Source organism: Tasmannia lanceolata, unplaced genomic scaffold (genome assembly GCF_043159265.1).
Source record: "Tasmannia lanceolata isolate RefF3 unplaced genomic scaffold, GAP_Taslan_0.1 ptg000024l, whole genome shotgun sequence".
Taxonomy (NCBI): Eukaryota; Viridiplantae; Streptophyta; class Magnoliopsida; order Canellales; family Winteraceae; genus Tasmannia; species Tasmannia lanceolata.
In genome coordinates this window covers 7901839-7913670 of record NW_027518701.1, presented here as the reverse complement: position 1 = coordinate 7913670, position 11832 = coordinate 7901839, and the positions used below count along the sequence as shown (strand labels likewise).

At 38.5% G+C, this 11832-nt stretch overlaps 1 long non-coding RNA gene across 1 annotated transcript; it reads left to right on the top strand.

Moving 5' to 3' along the window:
- Positions 1-2109: 2109 nt before the first annotated feature.
- LOC143857195 (uncharacterized) lies at positions 2110-11559 on the top strand. Its single transcript, XR_013238503.1, has 5 exons — positions 2110-2916; positions 8446-8516; positions 9254-9429; positions 11034-11120; positions 11278-11559. It is a non-coding gene; the product is annotated as an uncharacterized LOC143857195 (long non-coding RNA).
- The last annotated feature ends 273 nt before the right edge of the window (positions 11560-11832 follow it).

Below are 11832 nucleotides of genomic sequence, written 5' to 3'. Positions count from 1 at the left end.
CCTTTTAAATCACTTGGCTTCCATAGATCCTCACCATGTAATGACATTGTCATTTTTTTTGCAAGAATTTCAAATCTCTGTGTCTGTAATTTCCATTACAGTTTAATCTGTGTTGTAGTTCAAATTGAATCTAAGTTTTCGCATCAGCAATTTCACAGCAAGAGCTCAGTGATATGTCTAATTTTTATTTTCCCTCCATGTAAGTTCATTACATTAATGTGATTTCTTTAAACAATAAAAAACAGTTTGGTACTGCCTACAGCTATTATGCCTAGGGGTGGACATGGTTCCGGTTTGAACCGAGGAACCGAACCGAATCGGCCGGTTCCATTTCTATATGGTTCGGTTCCGATTCAAAATTCCGGGAACCGGTGAAAATTCGGTTCGGTTCTGGGTTTGGGATCCCGGAACCGAGAACCGAATTGGTTTAATGAGGGCCTGTTTGCTTTGGATATTAGGGCTTGATTATTTCCCAAATTTTTAGTTCATGGCTTCAAGCATTGCCAAAATTTGTGCATGATTATCCCACCTATTTGTACTTCTTCATACTTCATATAAGTTTTGCATTGCCCAAATTTGTGCCTGTTACTGTTACTGTTAGTGCTTGTAATTCATATATAAACAGGGCCATTGGTGAAGGTTGGGTAAACCCAGAACCGAACCGAACCGAACCGATTATATATGGTTCTGGTTCGGTTCGGTTCCACACATATATGGTTAGGGAACCAATTATACATGGTTCGGTTATGGGTTTAGCCCAAAACCGAACCGAACCGAACCATGTCCACCCCTAATTATGCCAACCTCCACCCCAAAAAAGTAGATTTATGTATAATTGCTTATCTTCTACATGTATTGATAGGGTGGGTCCAACCATCTGCACCCAAACTCATGCATGGGCCCACCATTTTACACCATTCATAGCATGGGCTAGGAATGCTAGTATGTAAGAAGGTTGTCATGAAAACCTGTGGCTGTTATGCTGAATTCAAATTGAACTAATTAAATTATTTATGGATGAATCCACTTAAGTGCAATTATAATAAACATGGGTGACTAAATTTTTGGTCTATATTAAAAAGCCAAGTTTGTCGGTCAAAGTACAAGTGATAAGGGACTGTGGTTGCTTAATGAGTTCTATATATGGAACATATACCACTATCTATTGACTATGTGAGATTCCCCTTTATACTCGTTTGCAAGCCCAGTTCGTTTGTGATTATGACAACCGATTGTAGGCACCCTAGCCGATTATTTGACTGAAAATTAATGTAATTTTGATTTCAATACTCGGTTGGGGGCTCACAATCGGTGGTCATAATCTCAAAAGAACAGGGCCATCATTAATAGATGTTTACCGTTGATCATTTTTGTTTCTCATGGATTGTTTAAAGGTGATATGATCCACGGATCAAGATCTCTGTGGATTTCTAGCTGTTCTAGCAATTGTAATTGATACTTTTCCTTGGATCTCATATCAACACATGGACGTGATCTGGTCCGTTGATCTAATTACTAGATATTTCCCTCCGTAGATCGAATGATCCCAGCCATCCAATTACTAGATGTTTCACTTAACAGATGCTAACCGTTGATCATTTTTTGTCTCAGTTTGTTAAAAGGTCATTATCTATCTTGCCGTGAAGTCATCCCTTGATGCAACTGGGCCCACAGACCAATCAACCACGAATATAACTCTATCTTTGCCGTACACATGGAAAATCTAATCATCGATCTAGTCTGTTTACCTAATGGGCCCTACCTCTGATGCTTATGGACCTCATCTGCACCACGTGGATGTGATCTGATTCGTTGATATTATTTTTTGATGAATACAAGTACATCACATTGCCATTGGCCCCACCTTGATCGAATGATCATCTGAAAGGATTTTTTTTCTAATTCAGCTAAGAAAACAGATGATGGTTTTTTCTAGGCCTTAGATTTAGGTATGAGATTTGCTCGGAGTGGGTCCAAACCAATGAAGGCCGTCGATATTGCCGATCAGATAAATGGTCCTGGTTGTGCATGTCCCACCTTGGATTGCCCCCGGACCAAAAATCACTCAAATCCTTCGGTCAATGGGTGAACTTTAAGAAGCGTTTTTCATTTTAGAAACTTAGAAAAGTAGTGGAAGTAGAGAGGGAAACTGCGTTTTGCTCTCAGACTCGTGCATTCAATCTCAGGAATGGCTTTCTTTTCCCTTTTTTCTTCCCTTTTTGCGATTTCTTTTGCTGTTTCTTTGTTTTTCTTCTGTTCCTCTTTTTTCTCCTGTTAATGTTCGTTAGGAAAACAGGTTGAATTTCATCTGCTGTTGTTCTTTTTTTTCTTTTCTTTTTTCGGAATTAGGGTTTCTTCTGATTTTGGGTTTCTTTTGGATTAGGGTTTCTTATCTGATCTTAGGTTGGTTTTTATCAAAGAAATTTATTTTTATTGTTTTCCTATGTTGTTTGCTCTTTTTCTATATTGTGATTTTTTGTTTAGAAAAATGGTTTTGGTTTAATCTCATATTAGATTTTTTACTGAATTAGGGTTTCTTCTCTGATTGTATTTTAGTTTTTTTTTAATACGGAACCAGGGTTACTTCTCTGATCTTATATTATATTTTTTTTCCTACTGAATTAGGGTATCCCTGTTTTTCTTTTGTTCCTTTTCTATAAAAATGGTTTCGGTTTCATCTTATGTTGTTCTTTTTTACTGAATTAGGGTTTCTTCTCTATCTTTTTCTTAATGACATTTTTTTTTATTTACCATGGAAAGTTACTTTTCTATAATGTGAATTTTTGTTAGAAAAATAGCTGTCTTTAATCTTATTTTAATTTTTTTCTGCATTAGGATTTCTTCTCTGAAAACTGCACTCTCTTGCGCTTGCACTGTCTCTAGCACTCTCGCACTCTCCCTTGCATTCAAACTAAGGTGTGGGTTCTTTTCCTTTTTCCCTTTTTTCCCTGTTACTTTTTTCTTTCTATCAGAGATTGTGAAAAGTTTTTCTTTTGTCTGATTGCTTCCTTTGTTTTCCCTTTTACTCTAATTTTAATTTGTAATGGAGAAATTGGTTTTGGTGTCTTCTCTGTTATTTTCTTTCCTATTTCCTATTGTGGTTTTGATCATAGAAATTTGCTTTTTTTGTTTCCCTATTTTTCTTTTGTTCCTTTTCTCTAATGTGAAGTTTTGTTACAAAAATAGGAAAGGTTTCATCTTATGTTGGTTTTTTTGTACTAAATTAGCATTTCTTCTTTGAGGCCGTTTCACATATGTCGCGACGAAGCAATTATCACTTCGTTGCTTATCCAGGAACAGTTAGATTTTATCTATGGTTTAGATTAAATGTGATGGAAACCTACTCGGGGAGCAAACTGGTAAATCATCATGCCTCTTTCCCGAAAATCATGAAATGTAGATCCCCAATCCCGGGAAAACATGCCGAATATTTCCATTTTCATGAGCCCTTCTCTCCTGTCATTTTCCCCAAGAGTTTCGCCTGATAAAGGCAATTCACAAACTGATTGAGGCAGAGGTCCGTAAAACGGTTTGAGTAATGAGACATGAAAAACAGGATGTATCTTACTATTGGCAGGAAGTTTCAGTCTGTAGGCCACTTTCCCCACCTTGGTTTCAATCTCATATGGTCCATAGTATTGCTTGCTGAGTTTATGTGAAGTTCTGCGCACCACGGTTTGTTGTCTATAAGGTTGTAGCTTCAAAAAAACCCAATTTCCTACCTTGAAGTTCCTGTCACTTCTTTTCTGATCGGCCAAACAGTTCATGCGAGATTGGGCGTGTTGCAAATTAGTCTTGAGAGTGGCTAATAGACTGTCTCTTTGCTTGAGTTCTGCATCAACAGCTTCAACCACAGAGGAATCTGCAATATCTGGTGGAATGGAGGGGGGTTTTCTCCCATAAACCGCTTCAAAAAGGGACATTTTAATGGCTGAATGGAATGAAGTGTTGTAAGAATATTCAGCCCAGAGTAGATGAGTGTGCCACTGGTTCGGGTTATCCTGAGAAAAAGCTCTGAGATATTGTTCGACGCATCTGTTCAAGACCTCAGATTGTCCATCTGATTGCAAGTGATATGCAGACGACAGATTTAACGACGTACCACTTAATTTGAATAACTCCTTCCAGAATCTACTTATGAAGATAGGGTCTCTATCTGATACGATTGTCCTAGGCATGCCATGAAGTTTGATAACCATTTCTGTGAACAATTTGGCTACCTTAACGGCATTATATGTTGCTGGTAGAGCGCCAAAATGCGCATATTTTGACAGTCGATCAATGACCACTAAAATGGTGGAGAACCCGTTTGAATGTGGCAATCCAGTGATAAAATCCATCGCAATGTCTTCCCAAATCAACTGAGGTATTGGCAGGGGTTGTAAGAGACCCATAGGGGGAGAAGTACTGTACTTAGTCTGTTGGCAAACGATGCAATTTTTGACAAAGTTTTTGACATCAGTCCTTAGACTTGCCTAGAAAAAACTAGCTGAGATTCGTAAAAGTGTTCTGAGTGTACCTCCATGCCCTCCTTGAGGTGTATTGTGAAATTCATGCATGATGCGGTGGCGTAATGGTGATGTAGACCCAATAAATAGCAGGTGCTTATGAAAAATGAGTCCATTTTGCACAGAAAATTCTGATCCAGCTAAGCCCTTTTGAATTTGATCATGTTTGGCGATTAATTCTGGATCGGTGACATTCTCCAGTTGGATTTGTGCTGCAATATAAAAAATTGGCTATGAAGTAGTCATTTGCAGTTGAGATAAGGGACTTTCCACTGACTGAGCGACAGGTTCTTGGACTCTAGATAGTGCATCCGCTGCTTTATTCTCACTTCCAGCCTTGTAAATGATAGAGTAATTGTACCCCAACAATTTGCAGAGATATTGTTGTTGAGCTGGTGTTTGAATAACTTGATTCATGAGATTTTTCAAACTCCTATGATCAGTTTATATGATGAATTTCCGTCAGAGCAAATACTGTCGCCATTTCTTGACAGCTTCGGTTATTGCAAAGAGCTCTTTTATGTATGCTGATGCCAGTGATAATGTAGGTGACATTTTCTTGCTAAAATACGCAATTGGGTGGTTTTGTTGCATCAAAACGGCCCCAATTGCCCAATTGCAATACTTGAAGCATCTGTTTCCAATGCGAAATCTTGTGAAAAATCAGGCAAGGCTAACACAAGGACCTGAGTCATCAGAGTTTTCAATTCATCAAATGCTACCTAAGCTGCCGAAGACCATTGAAAAGCATTTTTTTTCAAGAGATTGGTAAGAGAAAAAGCCACTGTAGCATAATGACGAACAAACCTTCTATAATACCCTATTAAGCCGAGGAATCCTCTGAGTTGTTTCAATGTGGTTGGTCTTGGCCAATCTTGCATTGCTTTGACCTTCTCTGGATTAGGTTGCACTCCATCCCGAGATACCAAATGCCCCAAGTAATCAATTTTGGTTTGGCAAAAATGACATTTGCTCAGTTTAGCAAATAATTGATTGGATGCTAAACATCGCAAAACAGAGTCTAAGTGCTGGACATGTTCCTCCATAGATGAGCTATAAATCAGGATATCGTTGAAGAAAACAATAACAAAGTGCCGTAGAAATGGTTTACATTCCTGATTCATCATATTCTGAAATGTTGAAGGGGCATTAGTTAGGCCAAAAGGCATAACTAAGAACTCATAATGCCCTTCATGAGTTCGGAATGCGGTCTTTGCACAATCTTCCTCCTTCATTTTGATTTGGTGATACCTGGATCTCAAGTCTATCTTTGAGAATAGATTTGCACCATGTAATTCATCCATTAGTTCATCTATAGTGAGAATGGGAAATCTGTCCTTAATAGTAATGGAATTTAAAGCTCTGTAGTCAACGCAAAATCGCCATGTATGGTCTTTTTTCTTGACTAACAAGACAGGGGAAGAGTATGGGCTATGGCTTGGAACAATAATGCCACTGTGTAACATCTCCTGTACTAAACGTTCAATTTCATTCTTTTGGAAATGGGGTTAACGGTATGGTTTGACATTTACAGGAATGGAACCAGGTATAAGATGGATTTGATGGTCCATCTCTCTACAGGGAGGTACAGATGATGGCATTTGAAAAACGACAGCAAATTTGTGTAAAAGGTTGGAAATGGAGGGTGGTAGTTCAGCTGATGCATCAGTATTATATAGCGTAGCAGAAAGGTTGGTGTCAGGAATGTTTTTAATGCAATGAAGGGTGAAACAAGAAGCAATGGAATCGGTTTTAGTGAGGCCTTTTAGCTGAGTTGATTTCAATGGATATGGATTTAAAGCAGCTTTGCCAACTAATTGAACTGCTTGTCCTTTCCAATTGAATTCCATGGTGGATAGTTTATAATTGGTTATGATTGGACCGAGTTCCGCAAGCCATTGAACCCCCAAAATAACATCAGCTCCCTTAATGGGCAAAACAAACAGATCAAACTGAAATTCATGAGATTGTAGGGAAAATTTAACATTGACACATTTCTTGTTGCAAATTAAAGAGTCACCATTCCCAATGAGGACTTTGAATGGGTCGGTAGGAATAATGTTCCAATGTAATGATCTAGCAATTTTCTCTTTGACGAAATTATGTGTAGACCCACTGTCAATGAGAACATGAATGGAGTGGTGGTTGCTTACCCCTATAATGCGGATCGTACTTGGGTTTTGCTGGCCAACGATTGCATAAAAACTGACATCAGATGGTGTCTCCTCTGATGTTTCCTGAGGAATTTCAATGTTAGAATCCTCCATCACTGTCAGGTCTCCCAGATCGGTGCCATCGTCCATAGCAGTGAGATGATATAGGCATTTTCTGCAATCATGTCCAGGAATGTACTTGTCATCACAAAAATAGCAAAGGCCTTTTTCCCGCTTTGATTTCATCTCCTCCTTCGTTAATTGTCTCGTACGAACTAGAAGTTGCCGTAGTGGTTGAGCGGCAATAGCTTTTCATGGAGGAATCGAAGGTGTAGGTAACAACCCTGAGCCATCTCCTCCTGACTTAGATCCAGTACTTTTCCAAGATTTTAGCAACCCGTCATACTTTTGCTCAAAAATTCGAGCGAGAGACATTGCTTGAAGCAGAGACGGAGGTTGAGAGACAAGTAATTCTCGTTTTAGATCTGGCTTTAAGCCATATACAAAGATGCTGATGAGGAAAGCTTCAGAGAGACCCGTTACCTTATTGGAGAGTTCTTCAAAGCGAAATTGATAATCCTCCACCGATGAAATTTGACGTATCTTCGCAGGAAGTCCTTTGGGATCTTCATATAAGGAAGGACCAAATCGCAATTTAATAGCATCTAAGAATCCTCGCCATGAATGTATCAGATTGTTCAATTTCACCCATTGGAACCAGGAAAGGGCAGGGCTGTCGAAATTGAAAGAGCCGAGAAGGATCCTTTGATCTTCAGGTGTGCTGTAGTAGTTAAAGAATTGTTCCGTTTTGAAAGACCAGCCGATCGGATTAGATCCGTCGAATTTGGGAACATCCATTCGAATGAATTTGTGGTATGTTGGTGAAATTGCAACGATACCATCGTCGGCATTGCCTGCAGAATGCTCTGCGGTTTGAGGTTGAGAAGAAGAGGTCGACGAAGGTCGGAGCTGTAATTGGTTGATCATATTGACCAGCTCTTCATGTTGTTGCGTCTGGATCAAACGAATCTCGTTAAGTTGCTGCTGATGATGCTTAAGTTGGTCGTCGATTTTAGCTTGCGCACGCGTATTCTCCGCCATAGAAGAACAAGGGAATCAATGAAAGCGCCAATGATATGCTCTCAGAAACTAGAGAGCTAAAAACAGAGTAGCTAGAAAATAGATGTTGCAGAAGGGAGAAGAAGAGGAAGAGGAAGAAGAGGAAGTTAGAATAATATCTTTTTTCATCATTCTTTTGCAGATTTCTCCCACTCATATATGAAATATCCTAATGGACTGACATTGACTTATCTGTCAGCTTTTGACATTTACCCTTTTACCCTTACATTTGATTAACTAATTAACTATCCTTACTCCCACTAATTTCTGATATAATTAGACATCCACACTGGTTGTCGAATTACCCTCCCAGCTCTGTTTTGGGCCGTAGATTCGGACTGATTTAATTTGAACTATAACAGTTGTGTTGCTAACATTATCTGTATAATAAAGCCATTCATCCTTACTAGATTGTATTTCAATCTATGTGCTGCCATGAAGATTGAATTTCTTATCTTTACCCGAGCTTTTCTTTAGATCTCTCCATTTCTTCTTGTTATATTTCTTGCAATTGCCAGTAGTTTTTTTTTTTTTTTTTCTGTCTTAAATGATTTGTAAAGTCACCAAGATCTTTATTTAAGAAGCTCTATGCCCTGTCTATTGTCAGAGATACGAGATCCTCTTGCATTTATGTATGATCTGAAATTTCCTTGATCTATACATAGCTTACTTGGAGCATGGAGACCACTCAAGATCTTTGGACTATTGTTCTTTTATGAAGCCTCAACCTTTTAAGGTACTTTTCTTCCATCGATCCACACCATCTATTGACATTGTCATTTTTTTGCAAGAATTTCAAATCTCCCATTACAGTTTAATCTCCGTTATAGTTCAAATTAAATCTAAGTTTTCACATCAAGAACTTAGGGAATTATCTAATTTTTCTTTTCCCTCCATGTAATTTCATTACTTTAATGTGATTTCTTTAAAAATATAAAATAACAGCTTGGTACTGCCTACAACTATTATGCCAATCGCCACCCCAAAAAACTAGATTTATCATCTTGATTAATGCTGTCAATAAGCCAGGTTCAGGCCGGACTCAGGTAAGTCTTGAGTCATGATCGGTTTAGGGCACACCAAGTCGGGATTCAGAACTGAGCTGGGTCCAAATACTACTGATTGGATCATACTCAATTCAAACTTTGACCCTACACAAATAAAAGTGAAGATTGTATCTATAAAAACAATGAGCTATAGCGATAGTTTCCTTTTAAAAGAATCTGAAAGAAGCAATACCATAAGCTTAGATAAATCAAAGGAGATTAATCTCTTCCACCCCTGTTTTTCAACTTTTTAATGTTCTAATATTCTCTATTATATCAAGCTTAAATAGGAGCTACCTGCTGATTGTTAGAGGTTTGTGAGAAAACAGAGAGCTCTGCCTCTACCAATGCCTTCCATTTTTCGATATGCATTTTCTAATATTCTTAAAATTCTCATTTGGGCTGGTTTCTTGTGATTACCTTGCAGAGAGAGGACAGAGAGGGTGGAGGTGTAGGATGCCGCTTGCAACGTGAGCGTTAATGGAAGAGAAGGAAAGCTTTGCATTTTCTGTTGGCTATGCAAAAGCAGCGGTGGAGAAGGGAAAGGAAAACTTTCTATTATATTCGGTTGTGCAAAATTGCCAGCTCATTTTCTTTAAAAAGGTAACAGGATGTGTGTTCATTGGCCCTCAAAATTAACTGAAGAGTAATTAGCTTTCCAATTTTTTCGACCTGGAAAATCGCCTATTGCGTGATTTGCGCCAGTTACAATATACGTGGATATCAATTTGGTAACAGTCCTGGAATCATGGTAATTTAAAACTGCACTTTAAATTTTGCTTATGCGGCAAAACATGATTCGCCACAAAATAGAATTTTTATGAGAAAAGGTTTGTTGGAAAAAGAGAATGACAGGCAAACTCAAATTTTGATGGGCGGAAAATTATTTCTAAGAAAAAAGTTTTCCTGTTTTGTTGGAAAAAACGAATGACATTTTGGAATCCCACAGGCTTAGTATATATTATAGATAGATTATAGATAGATAGATAGATAGATAGATAATGCAAAGACAGGTCAGGAGAGAGAATGTCAAAGGTTTCCAAAGCCGGACTAGAATCTTTTGTTAACCACTTGAATGGAATGGAGATCAGGTAATCACAATTCCTTCCTAGAAAAACATTTCTACCTTGTTTGTTTTTAAAGTAATTTTGTTGTTAAATAGAATTTAATAGTAGATCTAGTCTCATGTGATGGTGATTTAAGTTTGTAAATTGTTTGTTTTGTCTTGAGTGCAGAGAATTTTCCATTGTTGAGGCAGAGTAGGCCAACGAGCGTACCTGGCTTCGTCAACATGAACTCTCACATATCGGCAAAGAGGATGCAAGAGATTCGCTCTTTGTAATCCAAAATCTCTAGTTGGCTAAGACAACCGAAATCTCTTTGGCTTTAGGCCCTGTTTGAATTGCAGGATAAACATTTCTAAAAATTATTTCTTTAGTTTTAGACCCCGAACCACCAACCTCGACCCCGAACCCCCACCTCGAACCCCGAACCTCGAACTCACCCTAATCCGAGTCCAACTTGGATTTGAGCCCAAGCCCGTTCCCAACCCTTACAAATTATGCACCGGTCAATGGGGAATGCATAATTTGCTGACCTTGTAGACAAGTACTATCTAGAGCCGCCGACCGCCTAGTTTGAGCTATAGTGCAGCGTTTCTATCTGAACCTCAGAATTCTGCAAGACTTTGTGGCTTTATAGAATTCTGAACCAAGTCTCCAACCCTCTAATTCATTGAATAATGTATCGTGATAAGAATTATAGAATTTCTGAACTTATGACTCTGATAAATCGACTTTACATTGAAAACTCTGAACCTTAGTATTTATCCATCTTGGATCAGCCTTTAAACGTAAATGTTGAGCTCTGAATAGTGAATTGAAAGAATTATTGAAACATACGGACTTATCGAATTGAGTATTGTGGTTAAGAACCATTGGAAATTTTGAAACGTGTGACTTTCTTTGAATCCTTCTGATCACTGACTCCTCAGGCTTGTGTAATAGAATCTTCGAATTCCAACACTTAACTTCTTGGGAATAATCCCTCTTGGATATAATATCTGATTTCACAATGGTGAACGATATTGAGCTTTGATATATCCGCTTTGTTGCCACTTGCATACTTACCTCCCTTGGCCTGCTTAATCGTAATTCTGCTTTACTCCTTATATGAGCATTAGCTCACCCGTGGTTTACAAATTTCAGATATTGAATGCTATGCCAGCTTGGGACATGGGAGAGTGTCCCTTAGCCTAATGTTGGAGACAAGCCCGTTAATTCATACTATTGGCCGTGAGTATCATTCACTGTGTATATTTTGAATCATTGTAATGGATAATCAAATTGTCAGAATAGAAAATAGTGCATAGCTATGTTGATTATTGTTTTAATACAAAGTGCTCTCATATTGTCTGCAATAATTGATATTGAATGCCTTGCATGATTGTAGGGTTCACCTTGCCTTGCAAGTGTGCAGCGATGTTGCGTTACCAGGGACGGAGCCAAGGGTGGGCGATGGAGGCAATTGCACCCCTCAAATTTGGGATTTTTCCCAATACTGTTAGTAAAGTGCCATTTTTTTATTGAAATTAGTATTTTTTTCGACAAATGCCTTATTTGGTGTTTCAGGCAAAATTTTGATTGGCTTGGATGTGCGAAATTTTCTCCAGATTTATCTGGTGTTGTAAGCTGGGGGCAGTTTTGTTGGCAAAGCCCTCAATTTTCGGTGGGAGTGTTCTGCTTTAAATGGAAATCTACCTAAGGGAGGAGAGAGAGAGAGAGAGAGAGAGAGAGAGAGAGAGAGAGAGGCTCAGATTTTATAGGGCCAAAGTCTACTTTTTTTCAGAAAGTAAAGTAGGGCTTCACAGGCTGATCTAAACCATTCATTTGTTGGGCCACAACATAAATAGGTTGTACCCCATAGGCCATCTCCGTAGGATGATCCTACCCTCCAATCTATAGAGGTTAATGTAATGTGCAGACTCTTTACAGACCAAAGGGAGAT